Source organism: Henckelia pumila, chromosome 1, assembly GCF_033568475.1.
Source record: "Henckelia pumila isolate YLH828 chromosome 1, ASM3356847v2, whole genome shotgun sequence".
NCBI lineage: Eukaryota > Viridiplantae > Streptophyta > Magnoliopsida > Lamiales > Gesneriaceae > Henckelia > Henckelia pumila.
Genome location: NC_133120.1, coordinates 3,461,612 through 3,473,454, shown reverse-complemented (window position 1 = coordinate 3,473,454; position 11,843 = coordinate 3,461,612).

Genomic DNA, 11,843 nt, shown 5'->3' with positions numbered 1-11,843 from the left:
TCTTGAGCTTGTATCTCTGTGATATCATGTAGTAGGGTTTTCACCCTATCTTGTTAGTGGATGGTTGGACACGTAGATTCGTGATCAGGTCATCTATAACTACTGTCGGGTATGTGAGCCACCTCCTGGTACAACGGCGCAGAGTGCTACATACCTAGGGCCCGAGTCTGTTATCGATCAAAGATTCTTGACCTTGAGTATTGGTAACCCGTACATTTGCATTCATGCACATAATATTTGTATATTCATACTCTCGTACTGAGTGTAGTTCGTTCACGTCTATGTTTATGTGTTTCTTGGACACCCCATTCAAACGAGGCAGCTGCAGATAGTTCTCCCGGGGATTTGGAAATTAGGTGGTGACCAAGACAAGATTGCAGTGCTAGTCACTAGGTTTTATTTCATTTGAATTAAAGTTAATTCGATTGGGTTATTGTAGTAACCCGTATCCATAATTAACGATTAATGAGTATATTAATCATGTAATCATGTTTATATTAAGTAAAACATGATTAAGGAAATTTCAAAAGGGTTAACGGAGTTCATAAATGGATCCAGGACACTCGAAAATGGCTTGGAAGACCCCAAGACTCGAGTGGGATCGGAACCACCGATCCAGGATCGGATCTTCCGATCTTGGTGACATCGGAACCAAATTGGAACCACATCGGAAGCAAGGAGATCGGATCTTCCGATCAGCAATCGGAGCTTCCGATCGACTGTCGGTGACAGGTGTGTGGTTGCATGTGGTTGAGATTGACACGTGGCCTCGGAGCTTCCGATCGGGGGAACGGAGCTTCCGATCTACATGTTCGGAGCTTCCGATCAGGGAACGGAACTTCCGATCGACGTCTATAAATATAGGGTCCGAGCTCCTCATTTCTTGCCAATTCAGAATTTCTCTCCTTCGCCCTAGTAGCTCTATTTTGGGCTTTGGGTACTCTTATTTTAGAGTTGGAGTGGGAAATATACTTTAGTATAGTCAGACAGTGTCTGACATAGTAGCGGAGCAGTGCTCGTGTAGCGGAGCAGTGCTCGAGGCTGTGGAGCTGCAGCAGGGTTGTACCTTTAGTTGCGGAATAGTCGCCATCAGTGGGCTGACGACGGACGCAGGTATAACTATGGTCTCCTTAAATTATTTAGGAGTATGCAATAGCTTAGTTAAGGCTTTTAGAGCTTAAATATTGATGCATGGGTATTTGCATTGTAGAGCTGATATAGGCTTGGAACCTAGAGTGGGACTGCTAGGAACTGCCTGTAGTAAGGTACATAAGTACAGACTGAGATTGCCAGCGGGTTTTGCATGCTTATATGTTGCATTTTGTATGTCATTTATTATGCATCATGTGCATATCATATTGTGCCTGTCCATCTTATGAGATGAGCCACGTAGGGTCGCTCAGCCTTGTCTGGACGGTTGATGTCTAGGGCCCAGTGACTGACGGGTCATGGGTGATTAGCATCTGGGGACACAGTCCACGTCCTGTAGGAATGAGCAGTGTACGCAGGGTTTGCTTCCCGGGTTGTACCACTCATGTCCTAGGCGCCATTACTGAGAAGTTATATACAGTTATCCAGATATGGATATCCTATCATTTGCATGCATCATATTTGTATGTTTTACCCAGTGCTTTCGTATTGAGCTTAGAGCTCACGTCCAGTCTTTTCTGTGTACCTGGACACCCAATTCGACGGGGCAGGTGTAGGTGCAGGATTGAGCACCAGGAGCTTGGAGTAGCCAGCGACCAGTGAAGATAGCAAGATTAGGTTTTTCCTTTAGGGTTTATTAATTCGATTGGGTTGTATAATCGAATTTATTTAACCGGTTGTATTCTGTCGGTCTGTTTTTATTTAAGTCTTCCGCAGCGATTTATTTAATGCATGTTTAATTATGCTCTTAACTCTGATTAGGTAGTGGATCCGGGTAGGGTCACTACATTTATTGGTATCAGAGCATATGCATGCAAGAGAATTGGGATATAGTATTGAGACTTTGGGTTATCCTTATAGGATGGATGAGACCTTGGAAGAGGTGATGATGCGGCGATTAGTTTGCCCAGAGACTATCATCATCGGCAGGAATTTGAAGATTTGGCTTATGGGATTCCAGCAAGTGCGGACAGGAGTGATGGATCGTGTCCGAGTTTTCAAGACTTCTACTCATGTGGATCCTAGTTTTGGATCGAGTACCGGATGCCAGAGGCAGTGGCAGAGCATTGGATGGGACGCACTTGATTCTTGCATCTGTACAGTCCATACCATGATGACACTACTTTGAAGATTCTCCAGTCATAGTTGGAGAGATTGTCAGATAGACCTTCACCAAAGAATGTCTCGAGTGCCTAAAGCATGATAGGTTTCAAGAGTGAGGTCTTTAACCTCATGCAGAACATGGTTTTGTCGGTATGCCGATATCGATACGTTCGGTAGGCACACGAGAAACTTCATGTTCGGAAGCATGATATGAATACAAGAAGAACGCTGATGGTAGATCGTGAGCAAGAGGGGTCGATTGACATGCACTGACGCAGAGTATAGCTGATTAGCTATCACGAGCCATTTCTCCGGAGTTCTTCATAGGAGGACATGTAGAGGGACTTGGTCGGGAGTATGCTTGTATCGATGCATGTGTCGATTTGAAGCTTCATGCTCAAGAAACGAAGACTTGTACGATGATTTTAAATACTGTATCGTTGTAGTTGTAAACAGTATTTCAGTTGTAATGAATCATCATACTTTGGTTGTATCATTTCAAGTTCGATTGTACATTTCATTGTATTTTGAATACTGTATGTATTACATGAGATTGTAATAAAGAGAATTGTACATAACTTGAAATAAGTGATACATGTTTTATTTATCCAGCAATTCGTGAATGATTGCAAGTGATTTTGCTAGGATTGGCATTGTTTTAGATGATTAATGTTCAACTATTGCAGCTCATGAGGTTTGAGTGGGTCGACTGTGACAGTGTGATTTGTGGTTAGTCTGGGCGTTTTCCTAGGATTGACCTAGTTAGTCAGTGGACTAAGTTAGTGTCAGTGATGAGTGGACTCATCTGGAGGCATTAAGAGTATTGTTTGGTTTAGAACATTTGGGCTTTGTTCTAGGTTGTTTCCTTAGAACAGTAGGCTGTCTGACCTTCGTTAGGTTGAGACTTGTGATGATGGGTTTTCATCGGGATACCAGGTCCAGTATATGCCGAGAGTTGTGGACTATGACCATGACTAGACGTGATGGGGCGCGACCCTATGCCAGTATTACTCTGGGAGTCTTTGTACTTCAGAGGTTATATGGGAGCCTTTATGATTCAGGATTGGCGGTGGGAAGGCTACTCAGTCTAGGGATATGGTAGCAGTCACGACAAGGTATGACCTTGGATTAGATATCAGCTTGGATATCAATGGGTCGATATCGTCTGGTGTGCCAGAGATATAGTTTGAGTGTTCTGCTGTGGGAACCAGTCATGGAGGGATTTCCTTGACAAGTGTGTATTCTGAGCAGTTAGATTTTAACCTATGGGTTACTGCTAGACGTGTGGATCTAGTAGGTGGACGGATTTCTACCAGCGGTGACTAGGGGTTGTCATCAGAGTTGTGGTTAGAATTTCCTTGTGATAGGAATTATCCAAGAACATGGGTGGAATGCTGTTTTAAGACTTTGACTCGAATACGAGGACTACTCCTTGATGATTGGCTTCATCATTATTGGATTATATCAGACGTTGAGGATTGTACATGACTATTTAAGATGTGAGGGAAGCATGGCCTATGACCGTGGAACCTTGGTGGTTGTCCAGGTGGGTTATCATGCTACCTTAGTCTTAAACTGTTGCACAATCTTAACAAGGGATATGATCAGAAGAGTGTTCGAAGATTGTGGAAACTTTGGGATTCTTTAGTTATTATTCTTGGACTTGACGAGCCGTGGTGTTCATTCTGAATGAACGAGGTAAGGATAGTGAGTCCAGTGGTTGCGCTAAGTACTGTCTGATATTTTCAGAGATTGAGCGTAGGATTGTCCATGGGATGGAATGGGCTTAATTTATGTTTGCCTTGGGTGAACAAGACAATGATTAGTAGTGCTAAGGTGGCACGGGATCTGTTCTAGTGACTACTAGTGGTTATTGGCTAACCCTGACAGAGTTAGGATGATTAAATTCAGAATACAAAACAGCGGTTAGTAGTGCTTAAAAGGCGCAGGACTTGTGCCAAGTAAACTACTTATGTACCGTGATCTAACGCCGTTTGGAAATGGTTCTTTGTGGCAGCTGAGTCATGGTTATTGACCGAGCCATGTAGGTTGGATGATCAGTGGTGGTTTGATCTGATAAGTGTGAGCTTAAGTAAAATCGACAAATTCGATTGGTTGAGCCAATCAGGGTTGATCAGGATGTAGCAATTAAGAAATACTTGGGATAGTATTTTGTCAAGTAATGCTTATGGGATGAGTATTGAATACCATCTCAGAGAAATTGGAGATTTGAGTTATTTAGTCTCAATGATCGCCAGAGATGAATCTTCTGGGATTGCTGTAATCGGGAACGATTGCAAGTGGACTTGTATGATCAAGTTAGGTGCTAACTTGACAGTGGAGACAAGCAAGTGAGTTGGTAGTTTCCAGTATAGTGCACTCTTGGTAAGAAAGAAGCTGATATTGATTCGATCCATTGCTTAGTGATAGCAATAGGTCAGGAAAGGATCATGTTGTTGTTTCATGTGAGAAGTTTTCCATCGAACAACAATAGTGAAGATTGTTGACCGGACATTTCGGTTAAGTGAGGGCATCTATGTGTACCGTTGTGGTTGGATCCGACGAGTAGTTGGGAATGCTAATGGTGTGGTATGACATTAGCTGAGATCTAATTCTCGAGATCTAGCAGGAGGTGTCACTAGCCTTCTAACGTGTGATGAACGATGTCTCTGAAATGACAGAGATAGTAGAATTTCAACTTAGTAGCCAACAAGATTGTTGTGGGAATTGAAGATTTCGCAAAATCGGGAGGGATCAGGTTTGTTCTTTTCAAGCCGTGAGTCACATCCGTGCGGACTATTTGTCAAGGATATTGCGCTTTAGCAATGGACGATAGTCGGACGTGTGTTAGGTGACAAGTAATTTGGTATAAAGCGAATTGCGATATTCCAGGGATGACGTGTTCATCAGGAATCTTCGTCTTTTCAGTGCTAAGGATGATGCGTTCAGCAAGGGAGCGATTTGACTGTTGAGAATCCGTTGGGATTTAGTTTTCAGGATCTTTATGATTCGACCTTGGGAGATTGGTTTGAGCTGATGGTATTATCAGAGAATCTGAGTTGAGTTATACCAGATGCAATGACTGTCGAAGTTCGAGATGGAATAGGAAGCATTTCCATATGTCTGTGCACTGTGGAATGTCCCAATCGAGCATATTGGTGAGAGCTTGCCTTAGTCTTGATGTGTGTACAGTGATTGCGAGTATGTATAACTAACCAGAGGATGATCATCGATTAAGTTCATGAGGTGAATAACCTATGATCGAGATGATGTAAATCATCGGAGGCGTAATGACTTCTATTGCAATGTATGCGTGCCTTCGCAGGCCAATGGCTAGGAGATGACGTAGCATCATGAATTGCAAGTGATGATAGTTATCATCAGGGCACAGTGTTGAGGTTATACTAAGAAACGTGGACAGCAGAATGTACTAGACATGACGGTTTAAGTTCCCAGTATTCCTTGGGAAGCGGCTTGTGCTTCAGGGAGAGTGGGGAGGGCAACCAGTCTAGGGAACATTGTGAGCAGTTACGTTGAAGTATAGACTTTAATCCAGTGGATTATCTTAAAGCGAGATTCATGTTAAAATGTGTTAGCACAATGTTGGGATTAGTGTTTTCCTGACTAGAGGTGTTGAGCACCGAGAACTTTTGGAACCATTAGGTGGTTAGATTTGATAAGTAATTCGACGAATGTCGTAAACCAGTCAGGTTATGACTTGGTCTTCGTCAGTATAAGATTTTCTTGAGACGATAATCTTGATCAAGCGGGTATTGTATCTTTCATGACCAGAGAGATCGAGGTTAGTTTGGAAGACGTATCAGTGTTGTGATATGCGAATGCTAGAGGAGTTCGATTGTCGACCAGTAGCGCAGAAATTTTCAGCCGGGAAAATGTTAATGCGGTTCAGCATTAAGCTTGCAGAGGATTCGACGGGAGGCTGAGTGTGTCGGAGGATATTTCGACCAGACACTCGAGCAAGGGTTTCTTGTATGTTCTAGAGGTTTTACCCTAGATTTCGAGGATGAAATCTTTTAAGGGGGGGAGAATGTAGTAACCCGTATCCAAAATTAGCGATTAATGAGTATATTAATCATGTAATCATGTTTATATTAAGTAAAACATTTATTAAGGAAATTTCAAAAGGGTTAACGGAGTTCATAAATGGATCCAGGACACTCAAAAATGGCTTGAAAGACCCCAAGACTCGAGTGGGATCGGAACCACCGATCCTGGATCGGAGCTTCCGATCTTGGTGACATTGGAACCAAATCGGAACCACATCAGAAGCAAGGAGATCGGATCTTCCGATCAGCAATCGGAGCTTCCGATCGACTGTCGGTGACAGGTGTGTGGTTGCATGTGGTTGAGATTGACACATGGCATCGGAGCTTCCGATCGGAGGAACGGAGCTTCCGATCTACATGTTCGGAGCTTTCGATCAGGGAACGGAACTTCCGATCGACGTCTATAAATATAAGGTCCGAGCTCCTCATTTCTTGTCAATTCCGAATTCCTCTCCTTCGCCCTAGTAGCTCTATTTTGGGCTTTGGGTACTCTTATTTTAGAGTTGGAGTGGGAAATATACTTTAGTATAGTCAGACAGTGTCTGACATAGTAGCGGAGCAGTACTTGTGTAGCGGAGCAGTGCTCGTGTAGCGGAGCAGTGCTCGAGACTGTGGAGCTGCAGCAGGGGTGTACCTCTAGTTGCGGAATAGTCGCCATCAGTGGGCTGACGACGGACGCAGGTATAGCTATGGTCTCCTTAAATTATTTAGGAGTATGCAATAGCTTAGTTAAGGCTTTTAGAGCTGAAATATTGATGCATGGGTATTTGCATTGTAGAGCTGATATAGGCTTGGAACCTAGAGTGGGACTGCTAGGAACTTCCTGTAGTAAGATACGTAAGTACAGACTGAGATTGCAAACGGGTTTTGCATGCTTATATGTTGCATTTTGTATGTCATTTATTATGCAGCATGTGCATATCATATTGTGCCTGTCCATCTTATGAGATGAGCCACGTAGGGTCGCTCAGCCTTGTCTGGACGGTTGATGTCTAGGGCCCAGTGACTGATGGGTCATGGGTGATTAACATCTGGGGACACAGTCCACGTCCTGTAGGAATGAGCAGTGTACGCAGGGTTTGCTCCCCGGGTTGGGGTTTAGGGTTTAGGGTTTAGGGTTTAGGGTTTAGGGTTTAGGGTTTAAGGTTTAGGGTTTAGGGTCGCTCAGCCTTGTCTGGACGGTTGATGTCTAGGGCCCAGTGACTGATGGGTCATGGGTGATTAACATCTGGGGACACAGTCCACGTCCTGTAGGAATGAGCAGTGTACGCAGGGTTTGCTCCCCGGGTTGTACCACTCATGTCCTAGGCGCCATTACTGAGCAGTTATATATAGTTATCCTAGATATGGATACCCTATCATTTGCATGCATCATATTTGTATGTTTTACCCAGTGCTTTCGTATTGAGCTTAGAGCTCACGTCCAGTCTTTTCTGTGTACCTGGACACCCCATTCGACGGGGCAGGTGTAGATGCAGGATTGAGCACCATGAGCTTGGAGTAGCCAGCGACCAGTGAAGACAACAAGATTAGCTGTAGGTTTTGCCTTTAGGGTTTATTAATTCGATTGGGTTGTATAATCGAATTTATTTAACCGGTTGTATTCTGCCGGTCTGTTTTAATTTAAGTCTTCCGCAGCGATTTATTTAATGCATGTTTAATTATGCTCTTAACTTTGTTTAGGTATTGGATCCGGGTAGGGTCACTACAGTTATATTATTTGGGTTTATTTACCGATTTGTATTATGCCGGTTTGGTAATTTGAATTGTTTCCACAGTTACTCGGATTATGTTTATTTACAGTTTAATTGCATGCTTATGTTTTTGATTAGTAGGTGATCACGACTACAGTGTGCATGGCCTAGCATTCGGAAGCTCCGATCTCCCGTTCGGTGGTTCCCATTTAACCCTATGCTTCCGAACTATGCATCTCGATGTTCGGTGCTTCCGAACCCACTTCGGAAGTTCCGAACTCATTGGTGGTTACGAAGTCCAAAAGCTAAATTTTTGATCCAATTAAACGTCTGGATAATTAGGATTATGGTCTTTTAATCATGTTTTACTATTTAATCTTTAAAAATGGGGTATGTGTTACTACATTCTCCCTACCTTAAGAGATTTCGTTCTCAAAATCAAGCCTGAGGAAAACTGATAGAAAACAAAACGAAATTCTCTTTTATTACATCTAAACATTTATAGGATACAAGTAAATGATTCAAAAGAAAGTACAATACTCAAAACAACTCATGATGCTCTGAACGCTTACGACTCTCTAACTCCCAAGTCGTTTCCTCGGTGCCCCTGCGCTTCCACTGCACCATGACTAATGGTATGCGCTTGTTCCGTAGAACTTTTTCTTTCATACTGATTGTAGTGACCCAACCCGGATCCACTACCTAATCAGAGTTATAGTAAAAGCGCACGCAATAAAAGCTTAAAGCGTAAAGAGCGGATAATTAAAATACAACAAATCCAATCGGCAGAATACAACCGACGCTATCACATGTGTATAAATACTGATATACAACCAAATCGAAGTTTCAGGGTAAATAAATCCCTACCCTCTACAACCTCGCACTCCCCAAGCTCAATCCTGCTGAGAGCCGCCTGGACCGTCCAGCCTCAAACCTGCCCCGCCACAAGGTACACAATACCCAAACACAGGGGCGTGAGCTAAAACGCTCAATACGAAGCAATGATATAAATACAAATATGCGCACACAGAAGATTTAAAACTCAAGTAAAAGCACTTGCTCATGGCGCCGAGAATATACAGTACCGGCTAGAGAGCTACTCTGTGGGGTACTCGTATATTCCATATCAGGGCTGAGCCAACCCCATCCCGACCCGAGTCCAAAACAGGATACAAGTCCCATATGGAAACTGTCATACCTGACTCGAGTCCAAAATGAGATCATCGTTCCTTATGGAGACTGTCAATGACTCACATCTCTCCAGATGCAGTCACACGTAAAATCATATATGTTCTAAGACGGTAAAACATGCTAAAACATGTTAAAACATATAGCACATACTCATGCAACATATAAGAAAATATATCATGCCGGCTATCTCGGTCAGTACTTACGTACCTCTAACACTGCTGGTCAAACCTAGCTCCACTGACCTAGACTACAAGCCTACTAGTCCAGTCTACTGCTACTACAATGCAAATATCCATGCATCAACAATAAAGCTCTAAAAGCCTTAACTAAGCTATTGCATACTCCTAAATATTTTTAGGATGCCAAAGCTATACCTGCGTCCGTCGTTAGCCCTTTGCTGACGATAGCCTCAAAACTAGGCCGTAGCTCCGCGACGACGTCTAGAACACTAAGCCACTTCCGGATTCCCCGTAGGATGCCTAGATCTCCCTAGATCTGAGTTAGAAGGCTTAGAAATTGAGAGGGAAGAGAGGAAATGTGTGAGTCACAAATAAGCCTCGGCTCCTCTATTTATAGACGACGTTCGGGCCATCCGAACTCGGCTTCGGGCCCTCCGAACTGGTTTGGATCCTCCGATCATAACTTCGGATCGTCCGAACACGATCGGACCGTCCGATCTTTACTTCGGGTCCTCCGAAGTCCCATCAGTGATGTCATCCATGATGTCACCTTGCTGACGTAATTGATGACGTAAGCCTAAACCCTGTTCAGGTCCTTCGATCCCACCGACGGAGCCTCCGATCCTCTTCGGATCCTCCGAACTCCAGTTCGGAGCGTCCGAACTTGCTGAACCAATTCAACTAATTCGAGTGTTCTTAATCCATTTCTGAAGTCCGTTATCCCAACAGGAACTTACTTAATCATGTTTTACTTAATCTAGACATGATCACGTGATTAATTACTCATTAATCACTAATTAGAAATGCGGGTTACTACACTGATGATCCTGAGAGGCCTCTCCACGTATGACAGATCCTGCTCTATCTGAGCATCAGACTCAACTATATACTCCCGCAAAAATGATATGTTGAACACATCGTGAATGATGGAGAGATAGGGTGTCAAATCCAAACGGTAAGCTACATCCCCAATTTTCTCCATAATCTTGAACGGTCTGATAAACCTCAGTGATATCTTACCTTTTAGCCCAAACTTCATCACCTTACAGAAAGGTGAAACTTTCAAAAAAACATGCACTCAAGGCTGAAACTACAAGGGTATGTGTTGCATGTTGGTATTGCTAGCCTGCCAATCTTGAGTAGCTTTGACTCTTTGTCTGACCAAATCTACTTAATCGACAATCTGTTGGATTAACTATAGTCTCTCAACCTGACGCTTACCAACCTCGTATCAAAACAGAGGTGTACGACAACAACGTCCGTACAAAGCCTCAAAAGGTGTCATGCCGATACTACGATGGTAACTGTTATTAAACGCAAACTCATCTCGGGGAAAATGGTCTTGTCACGCTGGCCCAAAATCCATCATAGAAGCTCTGAGCATGCCCTCGAGAGTGCGAATCATCCTCTATGGCTGGCCTTCAGTCTCCAGATGATAATCAATAATCAGACTCAAAGAGGTACCCAAGGCACACTGGAAGCTACCCAAAACCTAGATGTAAACCTTGGATCTTGATCATTGACAATAATCAACGGAATCCCACAGAGTCTAACAATCCTGAATGTACAACCGTGACATACGATCGAATGTGAAATCTTGGTTATACGGAATAAAGTGTGCAGACTTATACAATCTGTCTACTAGAACCCATATCGCATCACTGTTCCTGGAAGACAACGAAAAGTGGGTGACAAAGTTCATCATCACGTGCTTTAACTTCCACTCAGGAATCTCTAAACTCTAAAGCAACCCTCCAAGTCGTCTGTACTCTGCCTTGACCTGCAGACACACAAGGCACCTCGATACAAACTGGTAGACACAGTGGAGCGCTTAGTCGTATCACGCCCAAATTAACCAAACTCAGTTCAACTAAATAAACATGTAGTAGCGAGAGTAGAGTTCATTCCCACGAGGAAGGTGCAATTTATTGTGTTCTTAAAAATACTAATAATAAATGAAAAAGGGGTTTTTGATTTTGAAATTAACTAACTTAAATAAAAAGCAATTTAAAACAAATTTTATTAACTATCATGCAAGAATTAAAATTATGGAAAATCAATTAATTAATGAGCCTTGGTATCGGTCGACTAAACCCTTGAAGTTATTCACTCGATCATCGATTCTCTAAAAATAATTAATTAACATTTGAATATTCATCATTGAAAACTTAATTCCTATCTCACCTTAATTTTAGTTAATTAGACACAAGCGTTCTAAATTATCCCTTACCAATGAATTAACCAAAATACAATCGATTAAGATTTAAATCTAATGTAGCATTCAAACTAGTGAAATTGATTAAGCTAAACAACACAAACACAAGCGATTGTATTTAATCTAGTCAAGAGATGTTCCTACAAATTAACAAATTCACGAGCGGAAATTATTAATCATAGTTTCTTAACAAATTAGAGGGATCAACAATTACGGATTTGATTTTTAATTTAGCTTTAGATTG